Below are 27,649 nucleotides of genomic sequence, written 5' to 3' on the forward strand. Positions count from 1 at the left end.
ATCCGCTAAGTAAGGATTTCCCGAAATTCTTACGGTAACGGGGAAAAACGGGGATGCACGTACAAAGTCGTGGGCGGAAGCTAGTGTCATATATTATGTTTGTGTTATGTGAGTCTCAGACAAGGTCTCAGACGATCGTAAAATGTCATTGAACAAAGCTTACAAGTTAATTGCGTTACAGTCAACTGAGTGAGTGTCTAATATCAAATAATCAAATGTTAAGCTAATTCATTCAATTAATTTAGGGCTGATTGATGAGCTATATCTAAATTGTGGAGGTTTTCAAGGAAATTTTGTTCATCCTATATTTCAATGTTTCCTACATCAGCTTGTAATATGCTGGGTGTTTCGTTAATTTAGTGTTTAAGAGGTAGATAAAATAAAAGAAAATAATAGAATAATAACATTATAACATTATATCACGTTAGTCAACATCGTTGTATTTTGAAGACTCAAAAAATCTCATAAAAAAACAGTAGATGGTAAATTGTATCGCCCGCGTAGTATGACCGTAGCCAGTGTCCGTAGCCGTAGTCGAGCGTAGCACTGAAATAAAAATAGGACCGTGTTTTATTACCCACAAAATTGTCTGATTTGCTTGAGTTGTATCTTTGTACATTTACCAAAAAAAGTAATTCTTATTGAATTATATGGTTGCTCTACTTTTTATTTTATTAAAACATAAAGAGGTGAAATAACAGTATAGCAAAGACAAGGGAAATTATGAAATAAAACTCCACATTATATTTGAAAAAAACAATTATATTAAACTAGCGGTCCGCCCCGGCTTCGGCCGTGGTACATATTTCGCAATAAAAGGTAGCCTATGTTCTTTCTCAGGGTCTAAAGATTATCTGTGCCAAATTTCATCAAAATCGGTCCAGTAGTTTATGCGTGAAAACCATACATACATACATACAAACCTTTCCTCTTTATAATATTAGTATAGATTAGTATAGATAGATTAAAATTGAGTTAAAATAGAAATTGTAACAAGTAAATATTATAAATTCTTATTCTTTAGTAAAACTTATTACTTAAAATATTTTCGTCTACTGATTTTTACAACCAAATTATATGCAGCTAAACAAATATTTTTTATGTAAATCAACATTATCAAACTAACAAAGATTCACGACTACACACTACATATAAATAGAATACACAATGGGCAATGGGCAAGCATTCCACAGACTATAAATTACGATGGCGGTAAATTAGCACAGATAATTAAATTACGCCGATGCTCCGCGTATTCCGGCCTCGCCCAAAACTGAATACACCTAATTAGAAACATCGGGGTAGTGACCATTATTTTTGGCTTATTGGGATAAATTATCTATATTAATATATAATCTATACCACAGAATAATAACTAGTAGCTAGTCTATACTAATATTATACAGCTGAAGAGTTTGTTTGTTTATTTGTTTGAGCGCGCTAATCTCAGGAACTACTGGTCTTACTGGCTATACATCATTACGCTAAGACCAACAGGAACGGAGCCACGCGGGTAAAACCGCAAAGCGCAGCTAGTTTAAGATGTTTGAACACTTCAGTACATTTGAAATATACTAATTTTATATTTTCATTTATTATGTATAGGAAATAGGGAGAGATGGCGGAACATAGTGAAGAGGGTTACATCTGCCCTCGATACCTCATGATTATCTGACAGACAAGACCTCTGACAAGAGTGATACGACAAAGAAGACATTTACGGGAAAAAACGACGTTAAAATATATTATTTATAAACGCTTGTATATATTTTATTATTATTAGGTATCAATACTTTCTGTTCTTATAATAATTGTTATTTAACTAGGCAATGTGAATACATAAATGTATATCTATTAATGCTAAGATGTTGTAACACGTTTTTAAATATGAATGTATAAGTTTTAGGTAAATAAAATCTTTGAACAATTCAATGTCTAAATTATTTCTTGACTTTGTTGATTCTACGTGACATTTCTTATTGAAGTGAAACTTCTTTATCGGGGTTGGAAAAAAATTTAGTGTAACATCTTTTCGTTACGCTTGACATTTTTCCGTTACGCGCCATTTTTTTCTTATCGCGCGTGATTCGACGTATTTCTGTAAAGTTGCATAATATAGTAAATTATTTTTTGAAAAATAAGGTCATAAAGAAGTTTCACTTCTTACGTGTGTACACTAGTACATGCACAGATTTTTTTAACATTGCAATTAATAACCAAATTAAAATCTTATTTATAAAATTTAATAATTTATCTATCGTATCTACAATCTATGGTCACTTTACTAACTAATTACTCGCGAACGTGAATATTAAACAGGCCCGTGAGTCGCCGACACCTACACCTACTTACACTTTTTGTCATTACTTTTCCTTTTCATTTTATTGCTCCTTTGTTTTTATTCTTTCGTTGGATAATTCGGAATTGGATATTTCATATTGTAAAATATTCAGGGAAGTTTTATTTGGGTGTTCTTGTTTTATTTTACTTAATCGGTTGTACTTGTACCTAATTCTCGTTTATACTATCTGATTAAACATGGCCTCGAATACCTTATATATTATAATATACAATAATACAATTCAACTTAACAATTAATTTTTAATTTTAACAACAAATAATTATCTTTTTTGTAAGTAACCATATTTTGAAACTCGAACAATTAAAAATTGCTTGTATGGTTAAGTACACTAAATTAAATATAACTGAATTATTATCAATAATTTGGAAAAGGGGATATCCCGTAATGAAAAGCGCACAGAAATGAAGCAAGTAGTAGTTTATGACATAAAAAAAAGACGTGTGGCACTCGGGGACTGCCGCGGTAAAGCTATTGCATAGCATGCCTTCAAGCCACACCTCCGTGCCCGTCGGGAGCGTGAGGTTTTTTCGTTACGGAATTTCTTGATTCGGTCCCGCGCTCAAGGCCCGCGATGCAATAGCTATGCAATAGCTTAATATGTATAAAAATCTAAACAAATCACAAAAGGCCATTAAACTAGCCTTCCATATTCATTTATCACACAAAGTGGTGATTTGTTAGTGTTTCCATACTAATCAATCATGTGAACGGTAACTCTGTTAAAACAATACGTAGGTACATATCATTCAACAAACAATTCAATTTGTAGCTTTGATACTAACTTTGAACATTGATGAATGATTATAGTGATTTCTATTTTTGAAATAGATACGTGTAGTTAATGGGGCTTTTGTTTCACTGCAATAAAAGGAAAAAGGTAATTAAAGGAATTCATGAAAATATCAATAAATTAACATTGGATTTGTATACATAACTTGACTAAAATAATTATTATTATACTAGTAAAATAAGAAATAATGTACTAAATGTTAATAGAACTTAACTGTACCTATGTACCTATATTCCATTTACATAGTCCCTACATGATCTAACATAATATATTTGAGTAAATAAAGTTGCAATATGTTAACATCAAACGGGATCGGAATAGATCTTGTAGATAAGACGAGAGGGTTATTGGTCTAACCTTTAGCACAGATAACATTATACTATGCTGGTTTTTAGCTACATCGCACTCTGGGTGGGCGTGGCATGATACATTTTGAGTTATTGTATAAATTATAGTAAAAATGCATTGGTATTGTAATTCCAAAACGTGAAGAAATATGTTAACTGTTTGCGTAAAAAGTTAAATTTTCATGAAATTATTCATCACATATTCATTGCTGATAAAAATGATGAAATATAGAGCAACTTATCGGGTACAAGAATAGCATAATAGCACAGACTAATAATAATATACTACGTATACAATAATAGGTAATATGATTAACGTATGATGAAATATAAATGCAACAATGCCGATAGATAAGTCAAATTGTTCACCAATTTTGAAACCACCAAAGTGTTTATTTAAAAATGTCTTCATGTTTGCCTAATTTGGTTAAGCATTTTTCAACCATTTTCTTACAATAATTAATATCATATTTTGAAATCACAATAATAATAAATAATAATGAAAGGTGAACTATTCCTCTTCTTAAAAAATGTCGCAAAACAAAACTGCACTTACAACGCTGCTTAATCGTTCTATGTTGTATCGCTTCACAACCACTGAACAAAGCTGGTCATTGTACATTAAAATGTCGCAGCGTGGAACAAAGGAATATGGGAACAGGGTTGCCGAAAGCTTAATAATTCGGTTGCTGCATCGGGCCAAGGCCAGCGCGCCGCTCGATACTCATCTCGACTCACCTGGCTGTGACTACGCCTTTCAGTTACCCGTATTTTACTGATATTAGTCATAGTGAACAAGTAAGTATATTTTAATTGAGTTTGGATAAATAAGCAGATGCACTTATTCGTTTAATAATAATTTAGTTTATACTAGCTTTCCGCCCGCGGCTACGCCCGCGTTGTTTAAAACCTAATAAATTATATACTAAAACCTTCCTCCTGAATCAATCTATTTATTAAAAAAAAACGCATCAAAATCCGTTGCGTAGTTATAAAGATTTAAGCATACAAAGGGACATATAGGGACATAGGGATTGAGAAAGCGACTTTGTTTTATGTAGTGATGGTAAATTTAGGACATGTCGGGGAGAGGATAGAAAATATGTCAACAAATGTATTGTTTGTTTAATTAGGTTAAGATAATTAAGTTTCATTTTATATTATTACGGAACCCATTGACCACCGAGCGCCCCGATCGGGCCACGACACAATAGATTTTCTATTGTGTCTGTGATTCCGGGGCCTGTTGCTGAATATTAATATTATAAAGTACTTCAAATAAGTGAATCAATTAATAACTTTTTTTATCAATAAACCAAATAATCAAACTTTAATCACGTGAATCAACGCAACTGTATTGTATGCGTATTTAATTTCAAAAATAATTGCGTGACGGTTTAATTTCAATACAAAATCATTAAAGTAACGAAGGACTGTTGCACGGCTACGGTTGCCATAGCAACGGGGTTGGTTCGATCCTTGGTTCGATCCCGTCACATGCTTGATTCACATTGATTCACTAATGTATCGGAATTAGTTTGTCGTAGTGAAAATGTTTATCACTTTGCGTTACCTTTGAAGTTTCTGAACATCAATATTGGTGGGTATTCTGTGAGTCATACTTACATTGGGTTGTTGAATTCCATAATGTACCTAAGATGAAAGGTACATGTAGCAAATCTACTAGTAACCGATAAAGATAAGAATAAAAAAATAATAAGAGTTAGTTTGCTCAAACGCGCTAATCTCAGAAACTACTGGACCGTTTTAAATAATATTTTGTCGTTCTGGTTTCTATAACACAAGCGAAAGCTTAGTATAGGATCAGATCGTGCCGTGTCTGAAAATTGCCCTGAAATATTTAAATTTTAAATATTTATATTTAACTTATTTAACCAGTTACGTCTATATAGTAACAAATATCTGCGTTCAATATTATTATAACGTCATACAAAGTTTATCTAAAAGATTTATTATCATCGGCAGCTTAGATAATTCAATGAACTTATCGAACCCAATCTCTTTGTGTACTTCCGGACGAGAGCTTCCATCAAGACATCAAAACATTCTAATTAGCTCTTTGATCGTAATTGCCATCCGTAATTTGATTATCAGTATATTACTCTAAAAATTGCTTGATTTTATGCCAGTACATAATAAAATAAGTAACACATTTTTACAATAAAATGTAAAGTTTTGCAATGTTGAATGAATGAATAAATGAATGAATGAAATGTGATTATTGGAATATGAGATAAAGCATATTAATAGTGGTTTTTAATTAAGAGAACCTTCAATTAATTGTATTGTTATAGGTACATTTAACGTAAACCTATCTTAATATTAATTATCACAATTTACCTAATTGATCTTGAACATAACTGCAATTCGACTCGTAAACCAATTTCCCGTGCGGGGGGGTGCGAGGTAACGAGGTGGGGGGAGGGGGGGGCGCGGCCCGACATTGACCTGCGTCATTCATCCCACTGCCTCGCCCCACGCAGGCTCTATGGATGCGCTCTGCTCACGTTATTGACTTTGGCTGCGGCGTGTTTCTTGTATGCGCTTACCTGCATTTATTGATTGATTGTAATTTATTGGTTACCTAATTCGTTAGTTGAATATGATTGAAGAATGACTAGCTGATTTGAGACACATTCTGCCATATAGTCAATTAAGGGGAATTAAAAATAGTTTACGAACATGTCGCAATCCTACAGAATATTCACAAAAAAATCATAAAAGTCGGTCAAGCCTTTTCGGAAGCTTTTCTTTTACACAAAGGTAACAATAGCTGAATCTAATATCACTACTTTACAAGCTTACTATAATATCTACGAACGTATGTGAGTGAAACTATATCCCAGAAATAGTATAAAATAAAAATATGTTAATTCTTTCACGAGTTAAAGATATTATCATAAAAAAAATGTGCAACAACTACCTAGTTATGCCTGCTTCCCTAAGAATATAATAGCGACTCCATTGCATAAAACGAAATTTGCCCATTAAAACAGTTTTCGCTCACAGAATCCATAAAAGAAAAGCACCACGTATATCTCTGTACAACATTGTTAGCACTAAGTCTATTGGGATTAATCTGCTTTAGTAATTATCTCTATAATCACGTTCTAACAGTGAGATTGATGATTTTTTAATCCCCTTGCCTCTGCTTTCTGTTAAATGACATTTTTTGCTCCATTTGCAATAGTAGTAGGTAGAGGAAATAAAATGTCTGTTTATTTCCTGCACCTTTAATTTATCCACCTGTATTATTAGGTACTTTTTGTCCACTTTTTCTCTGAGAGAAAATAAAAAATAATTAGTAAAGCTTTTGAGTTTAAAATTATTTTAAATTAATTAACGGTAGATAATATTTTCTTTACTTAATATTGGTTTTGGAGTTTGGTCATAATATTATGCTGTACCTACTACCTAGTTATATCGGGGCCACCCGCAGTACATGCGAGCGATGTCATATTTGTTAACGCAGCAAACTATGGCCACCCTGCATCGCCTTAATGCATACATATTGTATTTCTTCAAACGCTGCATTTTTGTTTAGAGATAAGTTTATTAGTTTAAGTTTTAGTTTAATTCATTCTGAATGTAGAAAGCACTAATTAAAGACGTGTAAATTAAATCTTGTGTTTTTAAAAATCGTCCTTCGGTCCGTCGAAATTTGAGTGGCGCAGCCGGTAGGATACTCGATAATATCCTGCTGCCGAGCTATCAGTAAAGCCATAATTAAGGACCTGTGATAGTGCGGTGCAGACGAGTATCCTCGAACAAAAAAATAACTCCCGCGACGCGTACGCGTAAAAACTGAATCGCTGCAGTGAAACGCGTACGGAGACCTCAAGGACGAGCATTCAGGATCATAAGTGAAGGACATGGGAGCGAGCAGACTGTGAGTAGACCTCTTCACTCCTGTTTTTCATATTCCCTGTTTTTCACGAAATCCCCGACCCAAAATAGTCGGCCTAATCATTACGTTTATTTGATTTTGTTCATTGCAATTATCGTGATAAGTCGTAATTTTTAGTGTTTAATTTTAATTGTTAGTTATTAGTTAGTGATTTTAAGTGTTAGGTACTTTCATTAATTTCGTGTTTTAATCGATAAAACTACGCAAAATGGAAGAGATTAAACTCATTCCTAGAGAAATACTATGTATCATTCCCAAATTTGATGGGGATGAAAAACTGTTAAACCTATTTATCAATAAAAGTGAATATATTATAAGGTCATTCCAAGATGCGAGTAATAACGCACAAAACTTATATGTATACCATGCCATAACGAGCAGGCTTATCGGTAAGGCAGCTTCACTGCTTAGTGATTACCAAAATATAACTTCATGGACTGAATTGAAAGATATACTTACCCAACATTTCGGAGACCCGCGATCGGAAGAGTGTATAGCATTAGAGTTAGAAGGGTTAAAAATAAAACAAGGTGAAAGTTACATACAGTTTTGCCACAGAATACAAAACGTAAAAAGTTCCCTATTTTCAAAGGTGAACCGCTTCACTGATGAAGGGGTCAAAGCCGCGAAAATGATCATATACAATAATACTGCGTTAAATGTTTTTCTGTACAACCTCCCGGAGGACATGATCCGGATTGTTAGATTAAGGGGTTGTAAAAACTTAGAAAATGCACTTAGCGTAGTTACGGAAGAAGTAAATTTTATACAACAATATAATGCAAAGACTAGTAAGCCAAAACCTATAACCCAAAACACTTTTCAAAATTCATTCAAACCTAATTTTATTACGATGCCTTTAAATCAAAACTTTAAATACGGCAGTCCTCAACAGCCAATTGGTTATAGACCAAATTTCGCTCAACAACCTCGACCAAATTTAATGCAACCACCTCGACCAAATTTTATTCAACAGTTAAGGCAAACACCACAAGCCCAATTTGGCACACAATCTAATAATAACCACCAATTGCGACCTTTTCAAAATTCCGGTTATAAATTTGGAATCCCAAATCAACAAACAGCCCAACCTCGTTTTAAATTTGGCATACAACATGCCCAGGCACCGAACCCCGGCTTAAATAGCGATGTATCAATGCGTACGGCACCTATGAGGCAAAACGTAACTCATAACATATATTACTGCGATGAACCAAATTATGAAAATTACGATAACTCACCCTTAGATTATAAAGAAGACGCCGTGAACGAGTTATACGAGTATACCGATCCGGAAGTAACTGAAAGCAATTCTAATGACAAGAACGAAAATGTTCCGTTACCTGCCTCCGAAGACAGTGAAATAATAAATTTAAATTATTGTAACAGCATCTTAAAATTACCACATATTATAGTTCCCGAAATAAAAGCAAAGTTTCTCATAGATACAGGAAGCAGTCGTTCCTTTATAAGTCCAGCCAAAGTAGAAGAATATTTTAGAGACCGTAAACAGTATGAACAATTTACAGTTGTTAGTACCCATGCGCAAAGCACTCATGATGAGGTTATAGTTATTCCGTTATTAAAAACTTTTAGAAGCACACTACCCCACAAATTTTATGTATACAATGTAGACAGTAGGTATGACGGATTAATTGGATCTGATTTACTTAAGAAATTAGATGCAAATATCAATATGAAGCACCAAATTTTAGAAACACGTAACGCCAAAATACCGATTATATATAATCCTCCGTTAGAAATCACCTTAGAGCCTCGATCAGAAACTAGAGTATTAATTCCAACTAACCTACAGAACGGTGACGCTATATTAGATTTTCAGACTTTTCGCGAAAGCGTTCGTATGCCAACAGCAATAGTTAAGTGTGAAAACTTTTTTGCACATACTGTTATTCAAAATTATTCCGATGAAAGTTTTAAAATTTCCATTACCGAGCCGTTTCAAGTTACGTTGCTCGAAGATGACTGTATAGTTAACGCATGTGATATAAACAACTGCGAAATGGACGATGCTTTAAAAGAGAATCTATCAAAATTACGGCTAGAACACACCAATAAAGAAGAACGCGAACTTATTAGTAAACTCTGTTATGAATATCGTGATATATTCTATTGCGACAAGATCCCTCTTTCATTTACTAACCAAGTGAAACATGATATACGCACGATCAATGAAAATCCGATTTATATTCGTCCGTATCGACACCCGTTTGCCCAAAATCAGGAAATTCAGAATCAAGTAGATAAATTATTAAATGATAACGTTATACAGGAGTCTCACTCGCCTTGGAGTGCTCCAGTACACTTAGTTCCTAAAAAGATAGATGCATCAGGTGAACGTAAATTTAGGATGGTAATTGACTACCGTCGTTTAAACGAAATTACAATTGACGATAAATATCCTCTGCCAAATATTACAGATTTATTCGATAAGTTAGGCAAATCTACGTATTTCAGTACCATTGACCTTGCATCTGGCTATCATCAGATAGAGGTAAATCCTTCTGATATACCTAAAACAGCATTCACCACGCAATCCGGACATTACGAATTTAAACGCATGCCGTTTGGCCTCAAAACAGCACCGGCTACGTTCCAAAGGGCCATGGATAACGTGCTACGCGGCTTACAGGGTATTCACTGCTTAGTTTACCTCGATGACATAATTGTGTACTCGTCAAGCCTCCAAGAACATATTTCTAAATTACGCAAAATATTTGATAGACTCAGAAACACGAACCTTAAAGTTACTTTAGATAAGTGTGAATTTTTACGCAAAGAAGTCTTATATTTAGGCCACACCATAACTAAAGACGGCCTTAAGCCTAACAACGATAAAATTGAAGCAGTACTTAAATTCCCATTACCGCAAACCAGCACGGAAATTAAAAGTTTCCTCGGACTTGTCGGATATTATAGAAAGTTTATAAAAGATTTCGCGAAAATCACCCAACCAATGACGTCATGTCTGAAAAAGAAAAATAAGATTAATATTAACAATAGTGAATATATCAATGCATTTGAACGTTGTAAAGAATTACTTACCAATGCTCCGCTTTTACAGTTTCCCGATTTCGATAAACCTTTTATACTTACCACTGACGCTTCTAACTTTGCAATTGGTGCGGTACTATCACAAGGTTCAGTCGGTAGTGACAAACCAGTTGCATACGCTAGCAGAACATTAAATGAGGCAGAGACTCGATATAGTACTATCGAAAAAGAAATGTTAGCAATAGTCTGGGCTGTAAAGCACTTTAGGCCTTATTTGTACGGAAAAAGATTTACAATTTACACCGATCATCGACCTTTAGCTTGGATTAAATCAATAGATGAACCAAATAGTAAAATTACACGTTGGAAATTACGTTTATCCGAATTTGATTTTGACGTTATATATAAAAACGGAAAGCAAAATAGTAACGCGGATGCCTTGTCTCGAATTAAGGTTAATGCATTGACTGAAAATGACGATGTGTCAATGAAAGTTAATGTAGACGAGAAGGAGCGAAACCTTCAAAAACACTTAACCGATGTAATAGATGAAATAGTAAAAGTTAGTAACGATCAGGCTGAAAATGTGACCGACCCCTGACGCCGATTACAATTTCGTCTGATTCAGACCGAACAGTGCCTATCACTAAAAATAATCGCCCAAGGTCCCCATATTCGATTCCGTTACCTGATAGTAGTACAATAACCGTGGAAAGCAGCACCTTGACCGCGTCTAGCAATAATAGCGAAAGTACAGATACGGTTCACTCAACTCGCGATCTTGATACGGAAGGTATACTGATTCTAGATAAAGCTGGAGATTTTAATAAACAATTAACTCAACAATTCGTAAAAGATCACCACAAACGTACTAAATTTTCATACAAATATCTTACAGACAAAATTATTCATAAGAAACAGGTTATTAAGGATAAGCATGGCGGTGAAAATGATTTTAACATAGACATAGGAGATTCAGTTTACATTAAGGGAGTTAACACGAGACGTGCTAAAGATAAGCCTAGGTATCAGAAAGCGATAGTCACGGGACCGATCCATAGAAATGTTGTGCCAGTAACGACACACAATCGTGAGACTAAAGTTCCAATTAAATACATTAAGCGTCCTCCGCAGGTTACTGCTTCTGACGATCCATGTGATCCAAAACCAGGGCCTTCAGCTGCACCAGATTAAACGGAATCCCGGAATACTACCCCTCCGTGAAGGCTATGCAGTCGTCAGCAATGACACATGGAGAGTTATTAAGGTGTTAGATTTAAAGTTAATATATGACGATTTAGAATTTAATATAAATAGTTATCTATCATTTAGAAATCAGGTTCATAGTTGTATTGATGTAAAAGCGTTAGGTTCCGATTTTATTACAACAGAAATACAAACAGATTATCATATGAATTATACTATTGATAAATTTGAACAATTAATTCCGTCTTCTAGATCTAAACGTGGTTTATTAAATCCACTTGGTTCAGTTATAAAAATTATCACCGGTAACCTCGACAACGAAGATGCTATACAATTTGAAAACACTATTGAAAAATTAAAGACTAAACAAGACTCTATAATACATAAGATGACGATCGTTACTGAGATGGTGGGTTCGTTATTAAATGTTGCTGAAATATCTAATAACAATTTCATTGCAATCCAGAATAAGCTAAATGTAATTGATTCACTTTTAAATGACAAAAATTTACATCAAAAGACTAATGAAATTATACATACATATTCCGCATTCTTACATAATTTTATGTCTATTTACGTTAGATTAAGTGAAATTGAAACTGCTGTAGCTTTTAGTAAAATTAAACTTTTACACCAATCCGTTGTAGATACGAAGGAATTATTACTTTTATTAAAAAATATTGAAACTAGCTCTAAGTTACCATTTCCAGTAAATTTAGATAATGTTCTTAAAATCGAACAATTAATAGAAGTACAAACTTATGTAAAACAAAGTCAAATAAAATTCGTAATGACTATTCCATTAATTACTGATGATATTTACTCATATTTTAAAATAATACCTTTACCTATATTTAACGAAGAAAAAGGTCAGACTTCCCTTATCCTTCCCAAATACCCATATGTCCTTGTGAAGGGGTTGAAAACGATGCCACTTTCACAACCATGCAAAGAAATTGATGAAGACCGGTTCCTATGCCCGGAAATACTGACATCAACATTATATAAAGATGATTGTTTAACCGATCTTTTGCGGCTATCCACAAATGTTTCCAGTTGCCAGCAGATTCCCATTTCCATAGATGACGTGAAAATCGACAATGTTCTACCAAATAGATGGATACTTTACGTAAATGTGGAAACAGCACTTACTAAGGTCTGTGAAAATGAGGTAACCCAAGAATTTCTTCGTGGTACTTATTTATTGGCGTTAGACGAGATTGGCTGCTACGTGAAAATCGGAGATATAACACTAAAGAAATATGAAACGAATGGAAATGATATTATATACCCAAGTTTACCAAAAATTATATTACCAAATTTGATGAACTCCCAGACCGACAGGAAGCCTGTTAACCTGAAGGGTGCAAATTTAACTGACATAAATATGCTTAGGCATTTAATTGAAAATAGTGAAAATAGTGAAAACCAGTTTAATAGTACAGTGAATAGTGCCGTCGGAGTGATTAACATTATAACTTTTGTATTAATCGTAATTATAATTGTAATCGTCATAGTTATTAAGTCTAAATTAAGAGAAATATGTATTCAAGAAAACCCTTCAGATTTTCTTGAAACTGAGGATGGAGGAGTTATATCGGGGCCACCCGCAGTACATGCGAGCGATGTCATATTTGTTAACGCAGCAAACTATGGCCACCCTGCATCGCCTTAATGCATACATATTGTATTTCTTCAAACGCTGCATTTTTGTTTAGAGATAAGTTTATTAGTTTAAGTTTTAGTTTAATTCATTCTGAATGTAGAAAGCACTAATTAAAGACGTGTAAATTAAATCTTGTGTTTTTAAAAATCGTCCTTCGGTCCGTCGAAATTTGAGTACCTAGTTACTTTTATTTTATAATCTTGTTAACTTTAACTTTGATGGCAAAGCTAAACCTTGGTTTAACTCCGACTGCATCACTGCAGAGAAACGGAAGCTCTTAGCTTATAAAGCCTGGGTTGATGCTCGACTACGCAAAGCTCCAGATCTGCGCTCAAAAAAGAGGGCATTTAATAAGGCTGCCAAATACTCCAAAAAGGTGATCAGAAAAGCTCGATTCGACCGAATTCAGAATATTGGCAGGAAACTGATATCCTACCCTTCAGGTAGTAAGGCTTTTTGGTCTCTTGCCAAGATTGTCGAGTCAAACTTCTGTCGTCCTTCACTACCACCGCTACTCAAATCTGACGGTTCGTTGGCACATAGCGCGAAGGAAAAAGCTGACTTATTGGCATCACTTTTCGCAAATAATTCGCGTCTGGATTCTGGGAATAAATGTCCACCAGTAGTTCCGCATTGTGGCTCATATATGTCTAGCATTAATATCACACAAAAGACAGTTCTAAAAACCCTTCGTAATCTAGACGTAAATAAAGCCAGCGGACCAGATGGTTTGCCAGCGATAGTATTTAAGAACTGTGCACCGGAGTTGTCTCCTGTCCTCACACGCCTCTTCCGCTTATCTATAAAATCGGGAATAGTTCCTAAGAGTTGGAAAGTAGCAAATGTCCAACCTGTGCCCAAAAAAGGTAGTCGTGCTGAACCCGCTAACTATCGGCCAATATCAATAACCTCCATACTCTCTAAGATTATGGAGCGTATATTGAATGAACAACTACTCGCACACCTAGAAGCCAACGACCTCCTCAGCGACCGCCAATACGGTTTTCGCAAAAAGAGGTCGACTGGCGATCTTCTAGCGCACGCTACACACCAATGGGGCGAAGCCTTGGAGAATCATGGAGAGGCGTTGGCCGTCTCCCTAGACATCTCCAAAGCATTTGATAAGGTTTGGCATGCTAGTTTACTGAGCAAACTTCCAGCGTACGGTATTCCCAATGTCCTTTGTGCTTGGATAGAAGATTTCCTGAAAGAACGTACGATTCGTGTCATTATTGATGGCTGTTCATCAGATGAAATGACTATTAATGCCGGTGTTCCTCAGGGATCCGTCCTCTCTGCAACATTATTTCTTCTGCATATAAACGACCTTCTCAAACCAAACATGTTCGGGTATGCAGATGATACTACTGTTGTAGAGAGGTATCTATCCAATGCCCAAGCATCCCAAATCATTACCAAATCCGAGCGGCAGGCCATGGTTACGCGTATGAACTCAGCCTTACAGGATGTCGCTAGTTGGGGTGACGCTAATCTAGTTGAGTTTAACGCAAAAAAAACACAAGCGTGTTTTTTTCACTGCCAAACGGACTTCCCTTCACCTGACTCCATATTTCTGCGGCGTACCGATCTCATTAACCAACAGCCTTGATCTACTTGGTGTATCGATTTCTGCAAATCTCAATTTCGGCCAATTCATCGAGTCCAAAGCCCAAGTAGCAGCCAAAAAACTTGGAATACTTGCTAAAGTGAGACATTACTTCACACCGGAACAGCTTCTTAAACTTTATCAAGCCCAAGTTCGGTCGTGTGTGGAGTACTGTAGCCATCTTTGGGCGGGTTCTGCCAAAACTCACCTTGGAGCTTTGGACTCCATTGAAAGGCGAGCTTGCAGAATTATTGCCGATCCCTCATTGACTCGTAGTAAACTCCAAAGTCTGGATCACCGCCGGCAAGTTGCATGTCTGTCGGTCTTCTATAAAATACATTTCGGTGAATGTGCACACGAACTCCACCACCTCATTCCACCTTCTCCATTTCTTTATCGGACATCCAGGCGCGGAATGGAACTCCATCCCTTCACAGTCGATATACCGCTCATACGCACTCAGCGTTATGCGAACTCTTTTTTCATTCGAACTGCGAAGGAGTGGAATTCTCTTCCATCGTCGGTATTCCCAGACCATTACAATCTGCAGCTCTTCAAGTCTAGAGTGAATAGGCTTCTTCTAGGCAGACGTGCTCCTACATAGATCGCATCACCGCTTTACATCAGGCGGGATAGTGGTCAAACGCCTGCCTATCAAGTATAAAAAAAAAAAAAAAAAAAAAAATTATATAATTCTTGTTAATGACATGCATTTTGTGTAAAATTCTAACCAACAGCTTATAAACTTTCAGATGAAACTGTTACTAAGCCTTGACCTTGCCTTGACAGATTTAAACTAAACACATTTGTCGCTTGAACAATATGCATGACGTTATGCATGTCAAGCAGCATGAACGTCTAGAAAAGTGAAGCGGAAATTGGTCTGTAACAATTTTATCTCTGCGGCGGAAACGGGCGAGCGGAAATAAACATTTTTCCAGCTCTCAGAAACCGTTTAATTTCATTGAGCCACTTCAATATTCCGCCGCTCAATTCGTTTGATGGACTTTGCTATATTTTAAACTGGAGTTTCGGCTTTCGGGGAATTAATGCAATTTATTTAAACCGGTTAAATTTGCTTTGGAAAGAGCAAAGTAATCGGTTATTTGCATGAGAATTTGGTTTTTTATTTTGCTCTTTTTATATTTGACTGCCGTTATCTATTTAATAGTTCACAGAATGTATCTTTTTACTATAAAATAATTACTTTATATGCCTTCATTAGTTAGTTTGAGTTAACAATAGGGACAATGGGTTAAGAATTTAACTAAACAAGACATTTGAAGAAAAATTAACTATTGACCACGTTTATCGGCGATGAATAAGATAGAAGGAAGGAAAGTTCTCGAACTTTACATATTACATTAGTAAAGCCATGTCTAAATCGAGTGAAAAATTATTACTACCTACGTCGATCTTGACGAGATGTTTGTAGGTTCACAAAACCCTTTTATCCAACCTTTTTTACATCACATCCTAAACAAACCCTGTCACGTTAAAAATACTCGGTCTTTTTCCAATGTTCCTCTGAGTACCTGATGTTCAATTGTATCACATTACTTAATAGATATTATACAATATAAGAGGTAGGTATATTTAAAAGAAATATAACATGGCTTGAACGATTTTTATGAATCTTATTGTTAAGTAAGTAGGGGTGGGAATAGGCCTTGTTTATATTTTTAAATGAAAAAATTCATAGATAACAGCATAGTAGATAATAATTATATAATTAAAGTTTTAAGCTGGTAATATTATTAGGTAACTTTATTTTACATTGTCACGTCATATTATCGTTAGTGTCTAAACCGTTGGTTTAATAGTATAAGTTTTAGTATTGTTTAGTTCCATCATTCGATAATAGATGACGCTAGTTGTAGAAGCCGTGTTTTTAAATCGCGCTTATGTTATTCTTTTGTAATTAGATATAAGCAAAATGGTACTGTAGTTCCGCATCCTCCGCAAATATACGGTCAGAGCGTTTTTGTGTGTTTTATTTCCGACTCTGGCTAGTGTGTACTACATTGCTGGTGGTACATAACATTTGGTCCTGCGAGCCGAATATTGGAGACCAGGTGGTGACGTCAGCGGCCATTGGAGGGAGCGAGAGGGAGAGCAGCCGGGACGCCAGCAGCCATTGGAGGGAGCGAGAGAGAAGCAACCGGGACGTCATCGGCCAGCGGAGCGAGCGAGAGGTACAACAACCGTGACGTCATCGGCCAGCGGAGCGAGCGAGAGGTACAACAACCGTGACGTCAGCGGCCTGCGGAGCGAGCGAGAGGTACAACAACCGTGACGTCAGCGGCCAGCGGAGCGAGCGAGAGGGAGACAACCGTGACGTCATCGGCCAGCGGAGCGAGCGAGAGGGAGACAACCGGGACGTCAGCGGCCAGCGGAGCGAGCGAGAGGGAGAAGATCCGTGACGTCAGCGGCCTGCGGAGTGAGCGAGAGGGCGACAACCGTGACGTCAGCGGCCAGCGGAGCGAGCGAGAGGGAGAAGAACCGTGACGTCAGCGGCCTGCGGAGTAAGCGAGAGGGCGACAACCGTGACGTCAGCGGCGAGCGGAGTGAGCGAGAGGGCGACAACCGTGACGTCAGCGGCGAGCGGAGCGAGCGAGAGGGAGAAGATCCGTGACGTCAGCGGCCTGCGGAGTGAGCGAGAGGGCGACAACCGTGACGTCAGCGGCCAGCGGAGCGAGCGAGAGGGAGAAGAACCGTGACGTCAGCGGCCTGCGGAGTGAGCGAGAGGGCGACAACCGTGACGTCAGCGGCGAGCGGAGCGAGCGAGAGGGAGAACATCCGGGACTTCAGCGGCCAGTGGAGCGAGCGAGAGGGAGAACATCCGTGACGTCAACCGACTCCGGAGTACAGGTGCGAGGGAGAAGGACTACCAGTGAAGTGAAACGTGAGTACTTTGAAGTTCAATTATACAAAATTGGACCTTAAGTCCAAGAAGATAAAGTGAAGTGACGGGGAATCCATGCCCAAATTAAATTAAAGTAACTTTAAAACACTTAGAAAAATTTTCATTGTTTACATAGACTTAGAATATTTTCAATGTTTACATTGACTTAGTTTTTGTTCGTTGTATTGAATAGACACTTGTAAAATTTTGTAAAAGAATTTACCACCTATAATATTTTAGAGTTGAGGAGACAGTTTATACATGTGAGTTAGTTTTTGTTTTATGCAATTTAAATATTAAGTTAAATTTATTTATTTCAAATAAGTTTGAGAATATAAAGTCTATTTATCTTATTGTTGTTCGGAAGTCTCTAAAATATTATAATGGAAGCATTTAATAGAATTCAAGAAAATAGTAAAGAGCTTATCTCTAAAGGTAGAGTCAATTTTAAAAAATCCCCTAAGGAAAGAATTACTGTTTCGTATGTTGAAACTCGTTTGGAATCTTTAGAAAATCAGTGGCAATCATTTTGCGATACTCATCGCCAAATTATTAGCGAGATATCTAAGAGGGAGTTAGACTCTTCTAGCTATATTAAAAATTGTGTATATGATGAGACCGAAGTACTATATATAGATTACAAAACTGAATTGAAAGATGCTTTGATTGAATTAAATGGAAATAGCCGGTCCGTGGTAAAGTCAAGTAAGTCAAGTGAGTCAAGAGAGTATCAAGAAAAATCTGTCATAAAATTACCTGTAAACAATTATACTTTGACGGATAGTATTGAGTCTGGTCAGTCTTATGTAGCGAAGTGTCCGTATTGTAAGGAGGCAATTCATAAATTATATAATTGTAAGGAGTTTGCGAAGTCGGACTATGATGTGAGACATAAATTTGTACAAAATAGTCGCTTATGTTTTAATTGTTTTGGTAGCAGCCACTCCGTATTTTCCTGTCGCCAATCCACCAGATGCAAGGTTTGTAAGCGTAAACATCATCCATTGCTTCATCCCAAAGAATCTAAAAATGTTGAGTCCCATCAAAAGAATGTGGTTGTCTCTTCAGCCAACACATCTGAACGCGATGTTATTACGTGTTTCTCGAATGTCCGTAGTCAAGTTCTTTTGGCTACTGCAGTTGTGGAAGCGGAGTCAAATACAGATAAGGCTAATTTTAATTTGCGATGTTTATTGGATCAAGGCTCAATGATTTCTCTCATCACAGAATCCACGGTCCAGGCTCTTGGGCTAAAGAAAATTCCAAATAAGGTTTGTATTTCGGGAGTTGGAGTTCAGGAAGATTCTTTAGCATCAAGATTTATGGTAGAAGTAAAAATCAGATCAATTTATAATCCCAAGCTTACCATGGTCGTTCAAGCGCACGTTCTCGGTAAGCTTACATCGTTTCTTCCATCAAGGAGAGTCAATCTGCGGTTGTGGCCAGAGCTTTCACACTTGCAATTGGCTGATCCAAAATATGAAGTCCCAAACAAAATTGATTTGTTGCTTGGTGCGGAGGTGTATGCCCAGGTACTGGAGGACGGCATGATAAAGGGTCCCCCTGGATGTCCGTTAGCACAGAAAACGCAATTAGGGTGGATATTATCTGGGCACATTCAATCAGAAATGTTAGATTCTGGAACGCACCAACAACCGAGAGTGATCGTCAGCATGCACGCTGGATGCAATGAAGATGAACTACTAAAAAGGTTCTGGGAAATAGAAGCAGAGCCATGTTTGGCAAGCAATAAAATAATGACAATCGAAGAAAAGGCGTGTGAAGAGATTTTTGAGAGGACAACTAAGAGAGACAAGGAGGGAAGATATATTGTTAACTTACCTTTCCGCCCCGAAGTAAAGCATGAATTTGGAGATACACGAAGTGTAGCGGTGCAAAGGCTAAAGAGTTTAGAGAAAAGATTTAAGAACACCGAACTCAAGAATAATTATTCGCAAGTGTTGAAGGAATATTTATTGCTGGGTCATATGGAAAAAGTACAGGAAGACTCGGAAGAGACGCGGAGACGTTCGGTATGGTTACCGCATCATGCAGTAGTCAGACCAGACAAAAGCACTACTAAGACACGAGTAGTATTCAATGCGTCAGATAGAAGTGCTAATGGTATGTCGTTAAATGATGCCCTGATGGTTGGCCCAAGACTACAACCAGAATTACGTCATATAATCATGAGATGGCGTCTCCACCCGATATGCCTAATAGCCGACATCATAAAGATGTATAGGCAAGTAAAGCTGAAAAGGGAGCATACAGATTATCACCGAATCGTGTGGAGAGACGACAATAACGAAATCCAAGATTATCGTCTACTTACCGTTACCTTTGGCACTTCCAGTGCACCTTATTTAGCGGTCAAAGCTCTCCAACAGCTTGCAGTCGATGAGGGTGGGAGCTATCCACTAGCTGCTGCAAGACTAAAAACGGACTTTTACATGGATGATCTGTTAACCGGGTGTGATTCTGAAAAAGAAGCATTACGATTATATGAAGAAATGACTGAATTGTTAAGTAAAGGAGGTTTTAGGCTACAGAAATGGAGTAGTAATAGCATGGAGGTGATGGAAGGTTTTGAAGGAAATATAGAACAGGACAGGGAACTTAAGGAGGATGACGTGACTAAAGTAGTAGGTCTCTTTTGGAACCGCCGTACCGATGACTTTAGTTATAGAGTTCAGTTTTTATCAGCGTCGCTTCCTGCAACCAAAAGAGAAATTATAGCCGAAATTTGTCGACTGTACGATCCGCTTGGTTGGATCGCTCCATGCATCATCACTGCAAAAATATTCATACAAAAATTATGGATGACTGGATTTGGATGGGATGATAGATTACCGTCTGAACTTATTAGTGAATGGACAACTTACCGGGAGGAATTATTTCAGCTAACAAATTTCCAAATACCGCGATGGGTGCAAACACGAAGCAAAGATACAGTTGTGGAGTTACATGGGTTTAGTGACGCTTCACATGCCGCCTATGCTGCTGTGGTTTATATTCGTTGCGTTTCTGAAGATAAACAAATTAAAACTCACCTGGTAGCTGCAAAAACTAAAGTTGCCCCGATCAAGCAAATCTCCATACCTCGACTGGAACTCTGCGGTGCGGTGTTGGTAACTAAATTGTTAGTTGAAGTAGCTGAAGTTTTGAACATACCAATTTCACAGTTGCATGCTTGGACGGATTCCACCATCGTCCTAGCGTGGCTTAGTGACCATCCCAGTCGGTGGAAAACATTCATAGCCAACCGGACTTCTGAAATTCTAAATCATTTAGAACCTTGTAAGTGGTCGTATATACAGTCCAAAGAAAATCCTGCTGACTGCGCGTCTCGTGGAATACTACCTTCTGAGCTAGTTGAGAATAATTTGTGGAAGTATGGTCCGGATTGGTTAAGTAAGATTGATATTCAGTATGGTAAACCGCTTTCCATATGCACTAAAACTGACCTGGAAGAAAGAAAGATTAAAGTACATGCTGCAACTAAGGAGAACTGTGAAGATATAGATATATTTTTAAAATTTTCATCTTTTACGAAGCTGGTGAGAGTAGTCGCATACTGCAGAAGATTCCTGAAATTGAAGGATCCCGCTGAAACTCGTCCGAAATTTCTACCTTACCTTTCAGCTGAAGAGCTCCGAGATGCCACCATGTGTTGTATCCGTCAGCATCAGCTTACTTGGTACCCTGAAGAAATGAAGAATCTGAAACATAAAAACATCATTAAAAAGAGTAAAATTGACAATTTAAATCCATTAATAGATGAATTAGGAATTATGAGGGTCGGAGGAAGAATGGAAAATTCTTGCCTGAAGGATGGCAGCAAGCATCCGATAATTGTAAACGGTGACTCCTGCTTGGCGAAGTTGATTATAGCCGATGCCCACGCCAAAACCATGCACGGAGGTCCCCAGTTGACCATTAACTACATACGTTCGACGTATTGGATCACCAAATTGAAAAATCTAGTACGATTTAATATACACAAATGCGTTTCATGCGTAAGAAACGCGGCGAAGTTTCGAACTCAATTGATGGGCCAGCTGCCTGCCTGCCGAGTCACCCCTCGAAAACCCTTTTTATACTCCGGTGTTGATTACGCTGGTCCCATTAATATTCGCGTTTCGAAGGGTCGTGGCCATAAATCCTATAAAGGATATATTTGTCTCTTTGTTTGCATGGCCACAAGAGCCGTTCATATAGAAGCAGTTTCCGATCTTACTTCAGAAGGTTTTTTGGCAGCTTTCAAACGTTTTGTTGCTAGACGAGGCCGTTGTATTCAGTTGTGGAGTGACAACGGCACCAATTTTGTAGGTGCTTCTAAGGAATTGCGGAATTTGTTTGCAAATGAGAAATCCCAACTGCCCGTTGACATTGCATCATCATTGGCTAACAATGGTACAGAGTGGCGCTTTATTCCTCCTCATGCTCCAAATTTCGGTGGAGTGTGGGAAGCAGGCATAAAGAGCACTAAACATCATCTGCGTCGCGTAATCGGCGATTCTACTCTTACTTTTGAAGAGCTGGCGACGGTCTTGGTGCAAATTGAGGCGTGTCTCAATTCGCGACCTTTGTCCGTAGCTAGCTCCGACTCAGGTGATCCCAACCCGTTAACACCGGGTCATTTTTTAATAGGGGAGCCGTTGATCGTGGCTCCGGATAATAATTTTGAATACGAGAAAATTTCCAATTTGCGTCGTTGGCAGTTAACCCAAAGGATGGTGCAGCATTTTTGGAAGCGTTGGTCCCAAGAGTGTCTAACCCAATTTTTTCAAAGGTACAAATGGAAAGGCAAGGTCCCCGACATCAAGGTAGGAGACGTGGTCTTAGTGAAGGAGGACAATTTGCCTCCTGCGAAATGGATGTACGGATTGGTGGTTGAATTACATCCGGGTAAGGATAAGGTGACACGTGTTGTCACGTTGAGATATAGGGGTTCTCACATACAAAGACCGACTTCGAAACTATGTGTGTTGCCCATTAGAGAAACATAAATGTAAAAAAGAAAATATATACAGTGGTGGACGTTTAATTAGAAACAGGTAACACGATGAAGTAGTCATCAAGTTTATTTAACATTTGTGTATTAAAGTATAAAAGATTAAGCATTATTTCATAATTATGTAATAGAACACCCGTTTATCTAGTTTTATAATAAATTGCTTAATTTTAATCAAACGTTAGCTTAAATTAATAAAATCAAACAACTTTAGGTGAAGTCTGACTTCCGCGTATTTTCAGTCTGGACAACAAATTAGAAACAGCATGTTTCGAGTGTTCTAAAGTCAAAACCTATTAAAATGCCGTCAATATTTTTTTCATCTATAAATATTTGCACCGTTTTTTAAACATTCTATCTAAAAGTTTCTGAAAATTAATTTACTTTCCAGCAAAAATGGGTAAAAGTAAGATTCGTGACCCATCAACAAGAAAAATAATTTTAAGTTTACATTTTGACAAAAACTGGAGTTACAGGAAAATTGCAAATCATTTAGAGTGTTCGATAAAAAGATATTCAATGCTATAGTTTATTTCAAAGAGCATGGTACTTCTGATTAAGTGCCTAGAAAAGCTTGACCATGAAAAACTACTGCTCGCGAGGATAGGTAAATTATTCTTTTCGAAAAGATAGATCCATTTAAAGGTTCCAATTCTATTAGGAAATATGTTTTTGCAAACGTGTGAAAATCTCTTACAATCTGAGCCACGACGTTGTAAAGCCGTTGTTGTCTATAAAGATTATAACAATCTAAAAACAACCCCATACTATAATGTTTCCTCCGCCTTGCTTAACTGTTTTTAATTTATTATCTAAGGTATGGTTAACTGGACGACGCGCGTATCTTTTGCCATCAGAATTGATTAAATTAATTTGTTTCGTCCTAAAATAAAACTTTTTCACTGGCGGACTGTTCTCAAACAATATTTCTTAGTACATAAATGCAAATCGTCGTTCCCTGCATAATAAGAAGCTGTACTTTCCTGGCGTCTCTCACAAACAATTTTGCCTCGACTTACCACCCGAAAACCGATCTCATCGACACATGGCGTGGTTCATCTTCGGAAAAAACTAATTTTATAATAGAATTTGAGCTTTTAAATGGATCCATTTTTGCCAAAAGAATTATTTGCCTATCCTCGCGAGCAGTGATTTTTCATGGTCCAGCTTTTCTAGACACTTGATCAGAACTACCATGCTTATTGAAATAGACTGTAACATTGAATATCTTTTTATCGAACACTCTAAATGATTTGCAATTTTCCTGTAACTCCAGCTTTTGTCAAATTGTAAACTTAAAATTATTTTTCTTGTTGATGGGTCACGAATCTTACTTTTACCCATTTTTGCTGCAAAGTAAATTAATTTTCAGAAACTTTTAGATAGAATGTTTAAAAAACGGTGCAAATATTTATAGATGAAAAAAATATTGACGGCATTTTAATAGGTTTTGACTTTAGAACACTCGAAACATGCTGTTTCTAATTTGTTGTCCAGACTGAAAATACGCGGAAATCAGACTTCACCTAAAGTTGTTTGATTTTATTAATTTAAGCTAACGTTTGATTAAAATTAAGCAATTTATTATAAAACTAGATAAACGGGTGTTCTATTACATATGAAATAATGCTTAATCTCTAATACTTTAATACACAAATGTTAAATAAACTTGATGACTACTTCATCGTGTTACCTGTTTCTAATTAAACGTCCACCACTGTATGTATTATGTTAGACGTAAGTAAAGAATAAGTATTAGTTTAAAGAGATGTATTGGCTTCTATGTATTGCTGTATCTTTTTGCAAAGTTGTATTTTTTTTGTATTGTGAAGGACTATTCGTCCTTGGCGGGCGGTATGTCTAAACCGTTGGTTTAATAGTATAAGTTTTAGTATTGTTTAGTTCCATCATTCGATAATAGATGACGCTAGTTGTAGAAGCCGTGTTTTTAAATCGCGCTTATGTTATTCTTTTGTAATTAGATATAAGCAAAATGGTACTGTAGTTCCGCATCCTCCGCAAATATACGGTCAGAGCGTTTTTGTGTGTTTTATTTCCGACTCTGGCTAGTGTGTACTACATTGCTGGTGGTACATAACAGTTAGGTACCTAAGAACAGTAAAACCATAGAACCGTGTTGATAAAATTACATTTTAATCACGTGTAAGCATCAGATATATTACTAGCTAACTATACCTACGTAATATTGTTATAATGAAATTAATAGTACCTATCGCAGTTTATATTTTTAGTAAAAGATTATTTCTTTTTCATTGAAAATATTGAAACGTATGATCATAAATTGCTAAATTTGGCCGTCGTTTCGTCGTTCCGTTTGCACGCTTTTGCCCGATGACTCAGCAAAGCGGAAAGTTCTGTACGAACTTCCAGAAAAATTATAAAACCAACTGTTTAAAACAGATAATATAATTGAAACATCTAGAAGAATGAACTAGTGTCTGCCTTGGCCAGGTTTTGTCATAGTGCGACGCGCTGCGTATTTTTAATGTAATCGGATTATAGGAGCTCATTGGTGTTTTACTACTCTCCACTTATACAACCATCAATGTGCTATAACTTGTATAAGAATGAATTATTCACGTGTATGAATATAAATAGAATTTGTGAAGATAAAATTAGATGTGGTTACCCAATTGTTGTCTTATTTCAAGAAGATGCCTGTATTCAAAAGAGACTTGGATTTCTTCAAGCTTTCATCTAGCACTTGTGGTAGAAAATTCTGGAAAACGTAAATAATGTTAGCTTATGTTATGAATAAATGTTTGAGTTTGAGTTCAGCAAAGGATTGAATCATGTGTTAGCCCGCTGTAAAAAGGTCCTTTTGAAACTCTTAAATTAAAGTCAGGAGGAGACAGTAAACTCAAACAAACAATTATCAGTTAGTTAGGTACCTACCTATATTTCGATAGGTATTTTATGGATCACTTTTCACATATTATTATTAGTCAACAACTTTTCCGCAAACAGTTTCAACCGGCACGTTCCAATTACAACGATCATCTGTATACTTAATATTATTATAAAGCTGAAGAGTTTGTTTGTCTGTTTGAACGCGCTAATCTCAGGAACTACTGGTCTGATTTGAAAAATTCTTTCGGTGTTAGAAAACCCATTTATTGAGGAAGGCTATAGGCTATATTATATCATTATGCTAAGACAAACAGGAGCAGAAGAGCCACGGGTGAAACCGCGCGGCGCAGCTTTTATAAATTTATAACGATCATACACATTCAAATTCGAACTTACCAAAACTGTCATAATTAACATCCATTTCTATCGCGATGGATCCCGTGTCACCTTGAAGGCCAAGCCTGGAAGGTCGCAGTGTCAGCCGCTGCCGACTTGCGACGTCGCAGCTTTACACCGCATTAGGCATTTACTATTTTTACTTCACCGTCTATTTGTGGAACGTTTATTTGATAATGCAACTTTGTTACGGCGATTATCATTTTTTTAAACAATAATATCTACACATTATAAGCTGATAAGGTAAAAGTGAATGAAAAAGTGATCAAAGCAAGATGCAGGACATACCTAAGTACCTAATTAATGATAAAATACGGGGGAATACAGGAGTCTCTAAATCTAGAGTCTACCTAAATGACTGATGAATTAATTCTTATCTACGTAGGTATAGTTACTTAGGTAGGTAGGTACCTATAGAGATTTCTTTGCAAATCTTTTGATAATTATTATTACTCAAGTCAAGTTGATATAAAACATATTTATGAGGAGTTAATTAGTAATTACCTATGTTTGAATTAGATTGGTCTAACATCCGAACATAAGGCGAAATTCAACGGCGTGATAATAGAATGAGACCAATTTTATAATTAATTTAGTCTATTAAAAAATGTATTAAAAATGAGTTGACTGGGAAAATCCTGGACAGGCGCTTTTAATGAATTAATTTTTTTTTTTTATTAATTGCAGTTTCGAGATAATAAAACAATTTTGTAATAAAACAGTGCTGACATAATTTTTTTTTCATCATCCTATCAAGTGAAAGTAACTGGTACCAACAAACCTGTTTATACCTGCCAACCTAGCCATTTGTCCCGGTAAATATTAGAAAACTATGACTGCACATTCTGTAGGTTTCATACTTTAAGTCTATTATATTTTTTTTTTATTATCTTGATACTGCAATTAGTTAAAAAAAAATGTTTTTTTTAAAATTCATTAGAAATGTCCTGTCCAGGATTTTTCCCAGTCAACCCATTTTTAATACATTTTTTAATAGACTAAATTAATTATAAAATTGGTCTCATTCTATTATCACGCCGTTGAATTTCGCCTTATGTTCGGATCTTAGACCATAATCAGAGAGAGAGAAATACAAAAATCTTGTTCCACATTTAAAAATGAAAATTTCGCTTGAATGGTTTCTACGGGTCGGAAGGAAAGAAATGTAGGTCAATTAATAAATGAATGTACATATTCAAAATGATACTTACGCCTTTTGTAAGGGAGTACGACCGGTCACAAAATGTAAATGTTTTGGTAAATGTGACCTAATTCGTGCCGCCGCATATTCGACTCCAATAATTATAAATTAACAACGCTTAAACACAACAAAAGTACAATAAATGTTTAAACATGAGCGAAACTTACAAATACAAAAAAGGGAATTATAAGAAGTTTAATAAAGAATAGAAAAATAGTAAACATTGAATTGAAGGTATTTTAAAAAAAAATTATAATATCACGTCTTTTCAACTTTGGCCAACAGCGCCATCATATTACTTGCTCTGTGGCGCCATCTAGCAAACGACAATGGAAAATC

At 36.5% G+C, this 27,649-nt stretch overlaps 1 long non-coding RNA gene across 2 annotated transcripts; it reads right to left on the reverse strand.

The window, feature by feature from the left end:
* Positions 1 to 429: 429 nt before the first annotated feature.
* LOC149483093 (uncharacterized) lies at positions 430 to 27,527 on the reverse strand. 2 transcript variants are annotated; one of them, XR_016316572.1, is made up of 3 exons: positions 27,321 to 27,527; positions 5,861 to 6,069; positions 430 to 546 (listed from the first exon to the last, which is right to left on the reverse strand). It is a non-coding gene; the product is annotated as an uncharacterized LOC149483093 (long non-coding RNA). The 2 variants fall into 2 exon arrangements; XR_016316573.1 differs by lacking the exon at positions 27,321 to 27,527 and adding an exon at positions 25,493 to 25,575.
* Between the last annotated feature and the right edge of the window lie 122 nt (positions 27,528 to 27,649).

Source organism: Colias philodice, chromosome 14 (genome assembly GCF_061535455.1).
Source record: "Colias philodice isolate Cphi_HAF_F1 chromosome 14, ilColPhil1 Martin Lab GWU primary, whole genome shotgun sequence".
NCBI lineage: Eukaryota > Metazoa > Arthropoda > Insecta > Lepidoptera > Pieridae > Colias > Colias philodice.